This window comes from Lactuca virosa, chromosome 8 (genome assembly GCF_052849685.1).
Source record: "Lactuca virosa cultivar CGN04683 chromosome 8, Lactuca_virosa_CGN04683_v6, whole genome shotgun sequence".
Lineage (NCBI taxonomy): Eukaryota > Viridiplantae > Streptophyta > Magnoliopsida > Asterales > Asteraceae > Lactuca > Lactuca virosa.
This window is the reverse complement of record NC_136433.1, coordinates 326,458,936-326,477,343: the sequence shown is the minus strand read 5'-3', so window position 1 is coordinate 326,477,343 and position 18,408 is coordinate 326,458,936. Positions and strand designations below refer to the sequence as shown.

Here is an 18,408-nt window from a genome sequence, read left to right as displayed (position 1 = left end):
AGCTCGCGTTGCTTATCATCTAAATCACAAGCTTTGATGATAGCCATTGTTTCAGCAAGAGTGAGTCTGTTAAGATCTTTGGTTTCCTTGATAACAGAGACATTCATGTCCCATGACTTAGGAAGAGAGTTCAGCAGTTTCTTGTTAATCTCTGAGCGTGGTACCCTTCGTGAAGCTTTTATTGAAAAATTTAGACCACATTCCAAGATCTCAAATCTCAAAAAGAAGATAGCTAATTTTTAACAAGAGGTTGGTGAGTCTCTATATGAAGCATGGGAGAGGTAAAAAGGATTGCTTAGAAGTTGCCCTCAACTGGATTTGAATGTCCAACAAGAAGTTTCTATTTTCTACGATGGGTTAATGTCAAAACTAGACAACTTCTTGACTCCCAAGGGCCAATGATGAAGAAGGAGCCAGCTGTTATCAAAGAGTTAATTGAAGAGTTTGCAAAGCACTCACGAGAGTTCCATAATCCAAGAGAGGATGTTACTAGAGGAAAAGGGGATGTAGGAAACGAGAACTTGGCTGAAACTATAGCTAAGCTAGATTCTATGGATAGGCAAATTAAAATTTTTTACCAATCCATTAATGCCATAAGAGTTGATTGTGATAATTGTAGTGGTCCACATTTGACCAAGGATTGTGATTTGGATGAAAATGGGAACAAAGAGGCACAAGTGTTTTACTCGAGTGGTGACAAGTAGAATGAAGATTGGAGGAAGCCTACGAAGGAATGGTTGTCATATGAAGAATATATGAAACATAAATATGAGGAGTATAGACAAATCGATCGGGGTTTCTACCAAAAAGGGAAACGACAACCCAAAAAGAAGATAGATTTCGAGTCGGTACTTCAAAGATTTATGGAAGCATCTGAAAAGAGACATGATACAACTGATGCTAATTGTAGTGGTCCACAATGCATCCCAAGTCGTGATTGGAAGAAGATGAGCGCGAAGCCAAAAGAGTAAAAAGTGAGTTGTTTTCTGAGGACCCACCACATCGTGGTGATACGACCACTTCGTGGTGTCGTGAAGAATTTTTTTTCCAATTAATTCATATCATCCTCCTTTACCATTCCCATCTCACCCAATTAAACATTCTCTGGAGCCTGAACAAAGAAAATTTATGGAACAATTTCTCACACTCTCAATCAATGCCCCGTTGCTCAAATCGATGGAAAAACTTCCCATGTTCGCAAAAGATGTAATGAGGAATAGAAAGGAATTGGAAAAGGTCTCAACGATAGTACTTAATTAGTTGTGTTCAACTGCAATTATCAAAGGATTACCAATCAATATAGGAGATCCAAGACAGGTCACATTGACTTGTGAATTTGGCAAATCGACTTCTATTAATGCTCTAGCCGATTCGAGGGCAGGCATTCATCTCATGCCATACTCTTTCTATCAAAAGCTCGGATTAAAAAAGCTCCAATATACAAGAATGACCATTCGTATGGTGGATAACTCAACTACATACCCACGAGGTATTATTAAATAACGACTAGTTAAAGTGGGAAAATTTGCTTTTCCTGTCGACTTTGTGGTTCTCGACATGAAGGAGGATAAAGACCTTCCTATTATTTTGGGAAGACCATTTTTGAGTACTGCAAGAGTGTTAGTGGACATCCATGAATCAAAGCTCACACTTCGTGTGGATGATGATGCTATTACCTTTGAGATGAGTCCTAGAGTGAATCATGGAGAGCCTAAAGATGAAGTGTCGAAGATGGATGCCATGGAACAAGATTGTGATGAGCTAGTTGCAATTGAGAAACTGATGGAAGAAGAACTTAAGGTTTGGGAGGTGCCCAATGTTGAAAAAGTCAAACGTTTCAAGCCAAGAGCCTCGATTCCCATGACATTTGAGGTGATTGCATTTACTACACCCAAGGTTCAAGTGGAAGAAGAAGTTGATGAAATAAATGATGGCTTGTGTGAAAAAGTGGAAATAATTGAAGAAGAAATGGGTGGGAAATTGAAAGAGCCAACATTGTTCAAGATGGAGGTAGAAGACAAGCAAAAATCTAAGGAATAAAACAAGAGGATGAACAATGTAAAGAAGAAAAGTAAAGAGGTGAAGCGCAAGTATGAGGAAGATGCCAACACAAAGAAGAAGGAAAATTCAAAAAAAGGTTACAAGAGAAGAGTTCAAGCTTACAACCAGAAATGGAAGGAGCAAAAGGAGCAAAGGGAGATCCCACTCCCGACATCAACAAAGAGAGTGGGAAGGAGTCCAGCTCACAACTCCACAAAAAGAAGTGCTTCTTGGAAGACCACCCATTTTAGAGTTTGCATTTTATTTTTACTTTATGATTTTCGTTTTTAGTTTTATTTTTGTTTATATTTTATTTTTAGTCTAACCATTTGATCATGTGGTTTTCTCTAGTGCTCTGATTTTATTTTGTAGTTTTAGAAAGAAAAGGACGTGAAGCGATAAAGGAGCTAAATGGATGAAGAAGCCGTGTAATTTTGAAGATCACAATCGAATATCATATGCTTAGATAAGTGTGGGGTTCCCACATAATGAAGAAAAGTGCAGTTTGAAGGATATTTTATAAAAAAAAGATGGGGAATGGTCTTACATGTTATGAAGAGTCAGTGCATTACCTTGATCCTAAAAAGGCTATCTAAGAAGGAAGAAGTGGACATCATCAACACATCGTCACAAAGGTTTTTATCGCAGCTGCATTCAACAACATCACGTCGTGGCCATCTTCACCACGTCGTGGCAATTTTATTTTGCTCAACCATTCACAACTTCCAGCTTTACACCACGTCGTGTTGGTGCTTTCCCACGACGTGGCAGCAGTTCAACGTACTTTTGAAGATTGGTTCTTTGATTTATTCCAAACTGGCACATTTGCATTCACGAGAAGAAGGCTCAAAAGTATTGTTTTCTTCCATAGTACGAGAAGTCAAAGCTTTCCACACATTTTCATAATTCAATCTCGCCACTACTACCCAAGGGGAGTCTGTTCCAATTCTTCATATTTCATTTATATGTTCTTTTATTGTTTTAGAATGCAATAGGGACATTGCATCATTTAAGAGTGGGGTAGGGGTCGAATATAGGAAAGCAAGCATTCTGATTAAAAAATTTGAAAAAATGGCTAGGAATTAAAACTATTAGAAAGATTTGAAACAATAATCTAAAATTGAATCTAGTCAAACAAAATTGTTATGGTGAGATCTAGGTTGCTAGTGTTGTGTGGGACGATCCGATGCGAGTTTCAATCTTTATTTGAGCCAATAGATGTGATAGTGTATTTGTGGCTTCCTTATCCTAGTGAAATCATGGAACAAAAACATGACCTTTCTTAGTTTGAGAGTCACAATATGTTTATCATTGTGTACCAGAAATGTATCCATGAGATCTTATGTAGTCATTCCACCTTAGACTAATACCTCTAACCAATAAGGATTGAAGTTAAGTTTCCTTTCTTAAACATATGTGTTTTTTGGGAATTTTAGTTTTGACTGAAAATGTGAGAAAAAGAAAAAAAGAAAATAAATAAAATAAACAAAATAAAGTTGCAAAAGTTGGGAATAAGTGTCTTAAAGCTATGAAGATCAAGAAATATCACGAAAAAAAGCTCCAAATTATCACATACTAGAGAATAAGGCGAAATTTTCCGAGTTCTTTATTGTATTTTTTTATTTCTAGGTTATTTTTCCATATGTATGCTTGGGGGATTAACCAAAAATAACTTGAGGTTAATAAAGTTTTCTGGGGATGGATTCGGAGGGATGCATAAAATGAGCGTTGTTCAAAAGAAGTGGACAACTGTTTACAACTTCAAGAAAGGAATCTTTGAAGGCAAATAATACAATTTATTTGACATATGTGAACCTTATTTATATGTAAAGGATTCCTAATGATATTTTCACTAAAGTGTAGGGAAAATAATTAAGGAACTATACACTTTGGTGTATGACTTTCTTTCTAATGAATGTCTGAGATTAAGCACAAGATACCAAATCAACTTTATTAACAACTAAAGTAGTTTTAATTATATTTTACGTGGTAAAGCATAATTGTGAAATCTTTGTTGAAGATTTCAAAACTTGAGATACAAACCGGTAAGAACCATCTAAGGCCTTAATGATAATAAAGGATGAATTAAATCTTACATGGTATGATTTACTTTCTAATCGGTAGAAATATCCTCCTTTTATTTCCTCGGGATAACACATATAACACTATTAATTGTACCCTGAGTACAAATACCAACTAGTAAGTAGATTAAACATTTTATAAGATTTAGTATGGAAGGGCTCCATCTTCATCTTACTTAATGTTTTATGGATTTGAAGTGAATGTTGGACTAAAGCTTCTAAACCCAAAATCTACTAAATACATATTTGTATAATACTCTAAATGTGGCTTAGATTATTATATTCAAACCGCCAAGAATAAGTCCTCTTATTCTTGTGAAAGTTAAGTTAGTAGAAAGCAAGCTTCTAATGATAAAGCAAGTGGGAGGTACATGGAACTTGAAGCAGCTCAAGAATCATAACCTTATGTAGTAATAGTTGGCACTAGTTTTAACAAGGATTGTTAAAATTGAATAATAGCTATTCACGAACAAAAATTGTTCGCATTAGTGGTAGAAATCATCTATGACTTGAGAAATGTGGAATCTCTCATTGATGAGATTTTACTGATGGTTTCTGGAAAATGCATTAAATACCAAGATGCTATGTCAGATCTCGAATCTGATAAATGACTTAGAGTCATGAACATGAGATGTAATCCATGTATGAGAATCAAGAATGGGTTTGATTAATATTTATCCCTATAGGAAGGCTAGAAGGAGTAAATAATTCTTCTAGAAAGAATACTATGCATGGATAACCATACACATTTAAAGGAAGACTTCTAATAAAAGGATTTTCTCATACTCATGTCATTGACTATGGTCCTCATCATACACGTGACATTGACTATGATCAAGCCTTTTTAACAAGTAGCTATGACTAGGTCAGTAAGGATATTGTTTACTATAAATTCATATTCTTAATATGAAATATAGTAAATAGATTTCAAGAAAGACCGCTTCTTCTTAATAGACATCTAGTAGAAGATATCTATATAGATTAGCTTGGAGGTTTTCTTAATCCATGTTATCCTAACAAAATGTGTAGAGCTTGAGATCCACTTGTGGATATAAGGCAAACATCTCAATGTTGCAATCATCATTTTAATGTAAAACCACAGGATGTATTTTTATATCAAAATCAATAGAACATGTGTGTTTACTAAGAACTAGTGGGAGCATAGTGAAATTCCTAATCTTGTATGAATGAGACATACTTAATCATTTGAAATCACATTATGACTAGGCAAGGTTGTTTTCACATTGACTCGGAAAATGTTTCTAAAATGAAAGACTTATGAAGGAGAAGACATATTATTTGAATGTAAAATCTATAAGGGATAAATAAAAAGAATGTTAAAAGTTTCATGTCCTTATACATATATTGGCAATATCTTGAAAGGGATCAGACACAAGATTCTTTTGGAGAACTCTTGGCATTGTCATATGGCACCATTTTGAGCTAGCCTGAAAAGTACATAGCATATAGGTTTAAACTAGATGAAATGATTTATATTCTATTTGCTTGGAAAATTAATTCATCATTGACGCCATATTATGCATAGGAAATAGTATTTGATCATGCCGTAAGAATGTCATACGATACTAATTGAATACATGGTTAAGTCATTGGATGACTAAGAGAGAGCATTCTAAGAGTAATTTAGAAGAACTAAGAGAATGCTTACGAGACAATCATTTTAGAAAGGATCTTTACGGAAAGACCTAAACAAGATGTTAATTTCTAAACATATATAAATAATTATGAATTATAATTGGATTTTGACTTCATTATGGAATGAAGGGTAAGTCTTGTTGGAATGAGGCCGAAGCAAAACATAATGACACAATCTACTACAAAATAAGAATACACTACTTGAGAAGTTGAATTCAAATATGATTGGATGAATGAGAGCATTGAAAAACTATGTTGATTTCTGCCATTAAAGGATCACATAGAAATATTTGTGACTTCGAGAATATACTTAATCAATCTAAGAAACTCTATGTAACAAAAGAACACCAATCATATTCTCCAATATATTTAGCTATACTTAGAGTAAAATTAAGTATGGAGATGATAGTATTCAAAGAATTCACACAAATTAAATTTTCTCAGATCCATTGATAAAGTCATTCTTTTGAGCTAAGTATGAGTGGTCACACTTCAACTATAAGACTTTATTATTCTAGAAATGGATTTTTGATTTGGTTTAGTATTTGGATATTGGAACATTATAACAACAACTATTAGATAATGTTATGATATATTAGGATATAGTCATCACATTAATACTTGTTGTGTTCTATATTAACATGTTTAATCCATGAATAATGTTATTATTCTAAAAGTTCATAGTCATTTATAATTGTGTGAGCAATTATAAAGTAAGACTAATATGAATTGGATTGGTTGAATCTCACTAAATGAAAGTAGGCAAGTGGTTATAACCAAGTTTCATAGGTACTTGTCAGAGAACTAGTATTGAACTGACCCGCATCAATATCATCTCATGGATTGCTATCATGAATGATACTTGATTAAAAGGTACTATCTTTGTATTCTTAACACCTGAGATACATAGTGGGACTTAAGTGTAGGGAGTATTATGTTTTGATATGGTCAAATGTTGTTCCTTAACTAGGTAGTTATAAAAGCCATTTTTAGGTATGGTGTGAACTATGCAAGAGGCTTATGTAGTCAAGATGGGATTTGTTCCTCTTATGTGTTGAGAGTTAGACATCTAAGGCGCCTTACCAAAAGTTGAACAACTAATGAGATTGATCGCTATCCGAATCTCATGTTCAACATGATGTCTATAGCAAAGGGATAACTGATAAACTTACCTTATACACCAATTGTAGCTTTGAGCATTTTGGGAATTGGGCGTTGATAGAATGGCACAAAAAAGTCGTATGGTCTTGGGGGCAGTAAAATGTTGCTAGACGTCCACCCTCTCTATATCAGTCTAATATGAGTCTTGCGCAAGTGGGAGATTGAAAGGTCTAGTATGCTCAAGAGTCATATTAAAGTGATATTGCTAAATAACATATGATACTAATGGGTCACACTCACAACAACTTGATACAATTGATTTTAATAAATATTCAATAGAACTCTTATAATTAAATTGGACATTATTTATTTCATGGAAATAATAATTTTCTTTAGCAAGTAATATTACATAATTCATATGGTATGAATTATTAAGTCATGCACAACTTTTTGGACTAGTTGAAACGCTTTTGTTTTTTACTCAAAAGACAAAGTATATATTTTATAAACCTTGAGTTTATAAAAATTAAACTAACTTTCCTCTTTTTATATAATTTTCAGAAATTGATGAAAAGAATCAAAGTATGAGCTTTCCATTAGTTTATTCAAAAGTAATGAGGCATGGGAGACATGTTTATGAAATTGGGACGTAAGTGCTTAAAGTGTTAAGACATAATGGTTAATACTTTCACTTTATGCATATAAATAAGAGGCTTGCATTCTTTAAATGTTGCTCATTCCTTCCTTGATGAAAAGGCCGAAACTTGTTCTCCTTCTCACATTCTCTCTAGTTTTGCTTTGAAGACTTGGAGATTACCTGCTTTTACATGCCCTCTTTAAGTTCAAGTGGTTATGAACTTAAAGCTTTAGGGTTTAAGAGTTTTGGACTAGCATCTACATCAAGTTGAGTCATTGTTGGTGTCTCAAAGGTTCCACATTCTTTATCAACTTCCAAGCTTCCCAAGAGGACCCAAAGAACTACAAAGGTTGTTATTTCTTCACCTATTCTTTGGTTGGTGTTTTAATATTTCTATAACTTGCAAGAAGATCCTTGGTGGGTATAAAATGTTTATGTTATTTCAAAAATTAAAGTCTTCCTTTGCCATATTTTTCAAGTTTATGAAACTATTTTGAACTAAAACCCAACAAACGTTGCATCACATCGCGTAGAGTCAACTCTGGCTGATCAGGCTCGACATGCCTAGGTCTCTGACGCCTCTCAAAGGTAGGCTCAGGGATATGCTCCGGCTCCACCTGTCTAATTGGCTCAATAATATCATCGTCTGAAACCCTCTACTGCCGCCCAACTCCGCGAACTAACACATGCATCTTCCCTAGTGTGGTAGTACTCATGTCTCTGATAGGAATATGAACCATCCCGCCAATGTCAACCTCATAAGATAGGGCCAACCGTTTGACATAATGGCCTCCGCAAATCCTACTCGAAGGCATGGAACTTAGAGCCATACCAGATAAATAGAGAGCAAGAGGAAATGGAAGATCGAGGCAAACTTGTCACACTCCTCGCCAGAAGGAAACTTGTCACACTCCTCGCGGTGAAAAATAGTATAGGCAACTAATCGGTGAATCAAACGATATATAAGACATCTGAAGGCACTCTCATTGGATGTCCTAGAAACATAGGTCCCCTAGCGTGACCCCAGACCTGCAGGTAGTCGTGCTCCCATGGTGGCGCAGTAATGTAGCTGTCAAGATAAGCATAGAAATGAGGACTTGTAGTCTTCTCCACTATATAAATTCCTTAACGTCTCCCTAGCTCAATTAGGTTGCAGGAGCGGGATATGCCTCCCATGAGAAAAGAAAAGAGCAATTGATCATCCCACCTCGTCAACATATTTTTCGAAGTGGAATGTTGAAAATAACTCCCATCAGAGCTCTTTGTAGATCACCTACCGAACCCCAACAACCAGGCACTATCCATGGCAGACAACAAGCTCAAGACTTCTACCATCTCACAAGACTAATATAAGTAATGACTCTAGACGAGTCATCAACCCAAACTCATCCGCAACTCTTTGAGAAAGAGCCTGGGGAACACCGATCTTCTTGGAAAGAAGTGCGATCAGAAAAGAGACGAAGGAAATCCAATCATCAAGATCATCGGGTAACTGTAGAAATAAATGCGATGGCCAGTTAGGTGGTAATTGAATCGCAACTTGTCAACCTCGTCTCGACATATCTGAATTATGAAGGTTTGTATCGATCGGATACACTTCAAGTATGAATAACATATGTAAAAATAATCTAAGAAATATAATAAACAGAAAGTAAATAAAGCATAAGTTCTCCAAATGGTTCTTTCACCAAGAAAGAGTTTTTTTCTTCACCGAGAAGACGGGTTTGTCACAAAGACGATTGACACAAAGCCACGATCACAACATTACAGTTTGCCCTAATATTGTATATATACTAATCTATATATGTATATTCCTTGATTGAAGGGATTACATCTAATCTATAATAAGAACCGATCTTATCACAAAGATACCAATATGTGATCTATTCTATACTTATCTATATCATTACCTAATATACAAAAGATTAAAATCAGCTTGCCGTGTGTTTGACTCATCGGATCATAAGGCGTGACCTTACAATCTCCATATCCGATGATGTCAAAACTAAACTTCTTTTGTATATAAGCGAAATGGTTTTGGCTTATCTCCCCTATCTGATGATGTCAAAACAAAAATTATTTTGTATATATGCGAAATGCTTTTAGCTCGTGCTCCTAGTGAGAGTAAGAATGAAATCTTGGCTCTTGCAGTTTTAATAAATGCTCCCCTGAGAAGATGAATGACTTATCAAAATTTTTTGAATTGCAGCAGACGAAACACGAATAGATAATGAGCTTGAGCTGAGTTGAGAATGTTGGCATCAACTTGACTCGACTCCCCCTTAGAATGTGCTTTTCTGTAGTTCTAATAGCGAGATTTTCAGCTTTACCAAGATTTTCTACCCCTTTTTGACATCAACAGTTAACGTCGAGCATAATAGAGTTTCAACTTATAATCTAGTAAGATTGTGATGTCTCCTGCTAGCGTGGGCTTAAACTACCATTCACTAACATAGTATTGCGAGATCTTATCAGCGTGTGGTTTCATATGCTGAATCATAAATCTCTTTTATTAGAAGAAAAAGAGAAAGAGTGGATCGGTGCGTGTAATATATCACGGACAATGATATACCGATCGACATAGATTTTCAAACTTTCATCAGTGTGTTGAATATCAAAGTGAATCGTTAAGTTTTATTAAGAAGATAAAGGATAGAATGGATTGTTTCAGTCACGCTGAGGTGAAATTAGCTTGAATCATTAATAGTTTAACACATCAACAAGAAGTGGTTTAGGCTTCCATATCATTGAGTAAGTTGCAATCTACAATCAGAGATTCACCGTTAATTCATAATGGTACCATGTCATACCACAAACTAGGAGGTCAGGGACATAAACAACCCTTTTCATTTAAGGACCTGACAAGTATGTATTACGCTGATGACTATGCAATCAGGGTAAGCCATTGGGTTGTTGCTTAATGTTTCAGCAGAACTTGAGATTTGATGCATACGACAAGCATGCTTCCAAGGACAAGGTCTGGTGAGAGATGATTAAACAAGAAAATAAACACTCAATCCTGAAGATAATATTTCTGATTAGGAACAGGAAATCTCACATTGAAAGTTTAGACAATGTTAGACAGTCAACGTGAGTGTGTGACTCAATGTTCTCAGCAGCTAGTCTCGCTGATGAGAAACTTAGAGATATTTAGTCACATACAACAACATGCTTCTAGGGACGATGATGTGTCAAAAGTTGCATACTAGGCTTAGAATGTCCACCGCTAGGTTCCCTTTTTCTAAAAGATGGTACAAAATAATAAACAATAGAAGAATACAAAAAAAAGTTAGTCAAACAAGAAGATAGTTTAAACAGCGAAATATATGCAGCTTTTTCAGAAAGGTGATAAAGACTCATCCATCAAATCTTTGGAATTGAATGGTCATTAATGCACTTCTACTTTCCGAGATATCTACCACTTGAAATTTCAGCTATAAAAGAGACCAAACAAAATTAACCATATCACACGAAACAACACAATATATCACAAGTGATGTAGACTTTTTTTTATTGAAGTGTTACAGAAGGATTCAAAGCTTCATGTTCATCAGGAGAAAGAGAATAAGTGAAGATCAGTCTTTGTAACCAACGAGTTAACTGGCTAAATCCATCAAACCATAATGTTTTCAAGATCAACATGAGGGCATTCGACATGTTGGGTCAAAAATATGGTTTATACTTTGCTTTTCTAAGCATTTATTGTTTTTAGTCTTGGGCCGAAAATAATATTTGGTTTAATTGTAGATTGGACCGAAAACCCATGTGTTTTCGGTCTAGCATTGGGTTTGGGTCTTGGGTTTGCGGTCCATATATATAGAAGTAGGGGAGAGGAGTGGGTGTAGGCCTTGAGGGGAGAACACAAGGGTGGGTGCTAAGTGTGTGTAAATCAAGGTGTTGTAGAGAGAGAAACTAGAGAGAAGAAGAGAGAGTGTGTGTGAATCTCATGTGTATGGAGCATCATTGAATATTCATCAATACATCATAGATTCATCAAGTTATTATTCTTCTTCTTCTCTATTTGATCTTGCATCATTCGCTTGATTGGGATTCCGCACTATCAAGCAGATCGGATTGATACATCAAGCAAAATTTTGGGACATACAGTTGGTATCAGAGCGAGGATTGTATTAATCTCTTTGGGAAGATCTGGAGCGTTTTTGCAGTTTTTCTTGAAGGATTTTACGTTTTTGGATGGTTTTTGAAAAAATATTAGGGGTTTGTTTTTCGTGTTTTTCATAAAAATGAGTTTTTGATCGAGTTTTGGAGCTAAAAAGGTGAAAAATCACATTTTTTGGTCGTAACCAGCGAGGGGTGGCGGCGGTTTGCGGTCAGCAGTTAGGGTTTGTGAGGGTTTGCAGCCGGAAACTCATTTGTGCCCGAAGAGTTTACAACCATGATACGTTCTCAGCTTCGGACAGTTTGCGGCTGCGCACGTGTTCGGTCCGAGTTCTAACACGTGTTCGGTCCTCGCACGTTTGCGGTCCTCGTTTGCGGCCATCAACGAATATTCAAAAATTTAGGGCGTGCAAGGATTCAAACTCGCGCCTCTCGCATACTCAACCCACTCCCTTACCAATTGATCTAGCAAGCCAGATGTTCAACATCCTCCCTGATTAAATCATATAGCTTCGCTTTTTCGGTTCTAATTTCGGAATTTTGACAATTTTAGCCCAAAAATCATTTTTTCGAATTTTTAAATTTCGTTTTCAACACAAAACTTTGACTTTTAACTTTTGACTATCATATTTGACTTTTGACCTAAAAAATTGACTTTGACTTTTTAAGTTTGACTTTTTAAACTTTATTTTTAAGGTTGACTTTCTTGGTTTCAAGTCAAAGGGTATTTTTGGTAAACAATGAGTTCCACAAACATCCAGGTCAATGAAGTTTCATGCTCTCAATCTTGTGAAACTACGATTAAGTTTCTTCGTGAACAAATTGATTTATTAAAAAGATAAAATGAGGACCTTAATTACGAAGGCTAAACTCTTAGGAAAGGTCAGAAACCCCTGAAAGAACAATTAGAGGCCAAAACCAAGGACTTTAGGAAACTTCGGGAAGAGTACAACAATAAATGTGCAAATTATAGATATGTTAAGGAACAACTTGCTGACTTGACTACCGAGCTTGACACACTAAAAATTTAGTTTGAAAATGCAGATTTTAATTTCAGAAAATTTGATGTGTCAAGCGAGAAAGTCGAGTCCATGATTGAAAAACAATTGAAGTTTAAAGATAATCAAACCAAGGGTCTAGGGTATTATAGTGTTCCACCTCCTTTCAATGATAACTATAACTCACCCCTTGAGACCAACGAGGAAGAAATGCATGCTGAATTTGGCCAAAACCCTGTACCAGCTTCAGTTAAGACACTTTTCTTTGAGATTATTCACATCCATGTTCATACATGTCGGTTTTGATGATGATAGTGCTAGGATTTGACCAAAAACAACATGCATGTTGCAAATGGTGAAGTTCTATGACCAAAACCTAAGTCAAAATCAAGATAATGCACTTTTCTACAAGTTTTGGTGGAAAATCACCACATGCACCATGATTTTTCTTTCAAAAACGAATTTTGAACATTTCAAACTCATGTAGGGTCTTTAAACCAACATGCATGTGATGATCTTCAAGCTTAGATGCTAGATGATCAAAGTATGTTGTTAAAAAGCTTTCAAATATGTCATAAACGATTTATTCATTAATAAATATCTAAAACTTCTTTTCTTTTCAAATCCGATTTTTTTCCAGAATCCAAACAACAAAATAAGATGATTTGGAAATTTTCAGAAAATAATTCATTTTTATCGAATTAGTATAATTATTGAAAGAAAATAGAGTAATAATTCACATAAAATACTTTTTGCAGTAAAAAAAATTCGAAGAATATTTTGGGATGAGTCATACACAGATTAAATATATTTTGTAAAATTTCATGCGTTTCTATGATTGTTTTCTTTTAATTTTGATTTCATTTTTGTTGAAGAGAAATGATTTGTAAAATACAGTTATCATTGTCAAAAACCATATTTGATAACTTTTTCATCTTCTGGAAATCGTAAAGACTCCATGCAAAAGTTTTTAAATTTTTCCAAGACAATTTCTTATTTTTCCCGATTTAATGAATGTTTAAGGGATTAAATTGATGAAAAATAGCTACACTTATCCAAAAATTATGAAACTTCATTAGAATATCTTATATTACATATTAATCATAAATAAAAATTTAGTGAATTTTACCTACAGGTTAATATTTTTTCACGAATTAATGCTTATTTAAATGAATAAAACAACGTAAAATAGTTAAACTGTTTGAAAACTAGCTTTGATATTTTTCCTAGCTTATATATGTTAAATAAAAGTGGCACAAAATGTTTGGAGAATTTTATAAACTAATTCCTATTTATTTTGATTTTTTCTATAATAAATACACAAAAAATCATAAAATCATTTTAAGCTGTTTAAAAACAAAGTTTTATATTTTTCCCAAATTATATATGATGAATATCAGTGTTACAAAAATTTTGGAGAATTTTCGCAACTGGTTGCTATTTTTCATGAATTTATGTTGATTTGAGCAATTCAATAAAGGGAAAATAGTTAGACAAATAAAAAATTCAAGAAAATTTATTGTAATGTCTTTGACTTCAGTTAAAACTGAAATACAAAGTTTGGAATATTTTATAACTTATTTAACTTAGTTTTGAATATTTAACCATTTGAAACACCTTCCAAAATGTTATGGTCACACTTCAAATGACATTGCCAAAAATGAGATTTTTCAATTAAATTTGTTATTTAACAAATTCATCCATGGAAATCTGAATTTGTAGAAAAATATTTGTAACTTATACAAAACCTAATTTTGACACAATATTGACATAATTCTATTATAGAAATTAAGTATACTAGTGTTAGGTTTTCAACTAGAGTCTTACTAGTGTGTAACCTTATCGTAGGGAATCGGTAGTAGGACGTGAGGGAAGTTAGCTCAAGGCATCACAAATACCTTCACACATCATTGTGAGTATTCACGCATCCCCCTATTTTCGGTTTTAATGTTTGGGGGTGGAAAAGCATGTCCGAAAAACTATTTATTGTTCGTTTTATTTAAATTGATTTGTATCAAACTTGATTGGTATATTTTTCTATGGATGTTTATGCAACTTGAAACATGAGGCCTTATTGTTGTAAATCCCGTCCACTTTACTCTAACCATTAACTCTTTGAGCCAATGGTCATTATGGATAGCGCTATTAGGAGGTAGACAACTCCTCACTCGTACGATTTGCTTGAGTTCATTTTACCATATTTCCCTTTGTTAGCGATATACATAAAAGAGGGCACCCTCGGTCATTAGGCTTGGGCTGTGAACTCATGGTATAATCATTATGCACATATGGATTTTGTATCTCGTTTTAGTATCAAACTTTATTTCCCATGGGAATATGAACGTTGCAACTCATTTCGGCAACGTACTTTATTTCTCATGATAACAACAAACTTATTTCCCATTAGAATATGAACGTTGCATCTCATTTGGGCAACGTACTTTATTTTTCATGATGACAACAAACTTATTTCCCGTGAGAATGTGAACGTTGCATCTCATTTGGGCAACGTACTTTATTTCTCATGATGACAACGAACTTATTTCCCATGAGAATATGAACTTTGCATCTCATTTTGGAAATGTACTTTATTTCTCATGACGACAATGAACTTATTTCCCATGAGAATATGAACTTTGCATCTCATTTTGGCAATGTACTTTATTTCTCATGATGAGAACGAACTTTTTTATGCAAATTTATTTACTCATTTTATCAATGTACTTTTATTTACGGAAACTTTTATTAAAACTATGATTATGACTCATATACTACTATTTTTATAAATCTGTGAACTCACCAGCTATTTCGGTAGTTGACTGCTCATTTTACATGCTTTTTCAGGAATCATCGAGTAAGTGGCATGTAGGGACACATCACATATAAGAACATTTGCGTGTGTTGTTTTATTTTAATACATTGTAATTTCTTTTAAAAAATTGTCCAAAAGATATTGTAAATTGTAACGCTTTTTTAAACTATGGTTGGTGTTGTCTTTATCTTTTTCTATGAAGCCCTTTATACTGTTGCATCTCGTGTTTCTGCTTTAGCGGGGTGTGACATCAAGTACACAATGTTGAATCAATTAGGTGAAGGGTTACCGAATTAGAGTCAAGGGAATGGATTTTGGATCAACGTATACTGCTCATAATTAAAATGGGATTGCAATAATTAGATGAACAGAGGAAGAAAGATCACGAGGAGTTTATCAAGAAATAATAGGAGTTAGTCAAAGATCTGAAGGAATTCAAAGAAAAGTTTTCAATAGAATCCCAAGAGCTGGAGAATAGACTAAGAAGTTTAAATGATGACACATATAAGGCATATGATGTGCGATATACAAAACTCCAATCCACCATCAAAGATCTCAAACAAAATAATATTTTTCTACTATAGATACTCTCTACTACAGTATTAGAGGCTGCCAAGGCAATGAATGCTCCCACGGAAACCCTTGATAAGATACTTCAAATCTCCAAGGATATTATTGAGCATCTCAGGAAACCCCTAATTCTCACTACAAAATGGGGAAATAGAATTGAAGAAGAAGAATAAGAACAAGAAACTACTCACTCTCCTCTAAAGGCCAACTTTCCTAAGAAAAATCAAGCTGAAGAATCTGATGACAGCTCCTCCGAAGAAAGATCTAACTCTCCTCCACACAAAACTCCCATTCCTCCATGCAAAACTCCTACTCTTCCATGAAGAACTCCAACTCCTCCTCGCAAGACTATATCGCCACCTTGATCTCCCATGAAACCCAATCCTAAAAAAAAACAACTCTTGAACCATCAATGTCATCCGACAAATCCAACGATTCTCCTGCCACCAAAAAATTGATTCAAGAGCAGCCAAATTCGCTAAAGACAATTAAAAGAGCCCAGGATTTGAAATTTTGATGGATGAAACCATAATTCAATAATGGGTAAATTCAATGAAGTTTGATCGATGAAGATTACACCCCTCATCAAACCTATGTGAAGCCAGGAAATGATGAATTATATTTGGACATTCCTTTGTCCCCTAATGGAAAAAATTTCGAAGTATTAGAGGAATTTGATCTTCGAATTCCTGACTCTCGCAAACTTCCTGTGGACTTTGAAAGGCTCTGCCAATTCTACAATAAGAATGGCAAGGAAATCAAGGAAATATGGTTGAACGTCAAACTAGAGCAAATAAAGACTACAAGTCCATATCATTCAAAAAATCTCAATTCTACTAATAAATTCTAGTCTGTAATGGAATCAAGTATAATTGAACACAAACTGACTTCATTCACATGAACCCTGAAGAACTATTTCTCGTTGTTAGGATCTTTAGCTTAAAGATTGAGAAATATCATCACTTCAAACCATCCTATGGAAAAGTGTGTGATTTTCTCAAATCTCTACTCTTTGATTCCACAAATATAGACACAAAGGGCCATCACATGCTAAGAAAACATGTTGAGATTCCTACTCTTGAAGAACCAGTACTTATGATTGAAGGCATCTAGAACCTGAATAACAGACCTATAAACATTCCAGAGCTAGGCTTGATCTTTCGCCTTAGAAAAACATTCACAAAGAATTTTCTTGCTGCATCATGCTTCCATCAGTGTTCGAACAAGAATATGAAGAAATTCTAAAAGTTTCCTCTCAATCCAAGAGCACCGAAGTTGATATCAAGTTTTCTTTACAGGAGATATTCAAGTGCTTGTTTAGAGTAAGGAATTTATGGAAGCTGATGCTCAGGTTCTTCAAGCTTCACAAGTGAAGTTAGCTGCGAGGTCACTTAGGGGAAATTGTTGATATATGAAGTAACCCTTGGCAGGTAAGGATTTTTGGTTGGGTGTGAAGTTCTTTTAAAAAAAGGAGCTTCCAAAAATACTGATAGAGTTAATGAAGATATTGTACAAAGATTAGAGATCAGGAGAATATGCGAAGAGTTCAAGAAGTTTTGTCTTGATGTGATGCGAGAAGTAAAGTACAACGATCATATTTTACTGACCATGAGTGTTTGGTGGTTTATGTCAGTATAGGTGTGGCAAGCATGACTGCCTATCCACTATACCTTTTGTTTTTTCCGGTCAAGAGGTTGTACTTGGTTTATCTATAAATAGGTGGTCTTTGTTTGTGATTAAAAGTGTGTATGAACTATTTATCTTCCTTGAAAACCGTTTAGTGAAATACAAGTCTCCTTTATCTCTATTCATACCTTGTTGTTCTTCATTTACTAACTTGTGTTTGCATCCAAACCTTGCTACGATTCAAAAAGTATACATTAACTTGCTTATATTTAAATTGTGTATGTTGTTACCCATTATAAATTGTTATTATATTCCGTACTTTAATTATTGTTAAGCTAACCAAAAGATCCATGATATTAACTTAATTATGCACCATAATCTCTTATATAAGTTCTTCTCTAAACATTCGGAAACTCCCACTACATCGCGTCCTCGTTCTTGTCTGAGTCGATCAAAATACCATTCTGGTTGACGAGGTGGCCCAAAAATTACACCTCGAGCAACCAGAGCTCACATTTATAGAATTTGACAAAAAGCATATCCTTTCTCAAAGTCTCAAGAACCTCTCGCAAATGCTCCTCGTGCTACTCCCTCGTCTTTGAATAGACCATTGATGTCATCAATCAACACAATCACAAACCGATCTAACATTGTCGTGTACACTCGTTTCATGAGATCCATGAAGGCTGATGGTGCAATGATGAGCCCGAATGGAATCAACACTAACTCATAGTGCCTGTAACAAGTTATGAAGGTCTTTTTCTGAAT

General features: G+C 34.7%; 1 non-coding gene across 1 annotated transcript; it reads right to left on the bottom strand.

Annotated features, from left to right (window-relative positions):
- Positions 1-213: 213 nt before the first annotated feature.
- On the bottom strand, positions 214-319 carry LOC145135201 (small nucleolar RNA R71). Its single transcript, XR_013719662.1, has one exon. It is a non-coding gene; the product is annotated as a small nucleolar RNA R71 (small nucleolar RNA).
- Between the last annotated feature and the right edge of the window lie 18,089 nt (positions 320-18,408).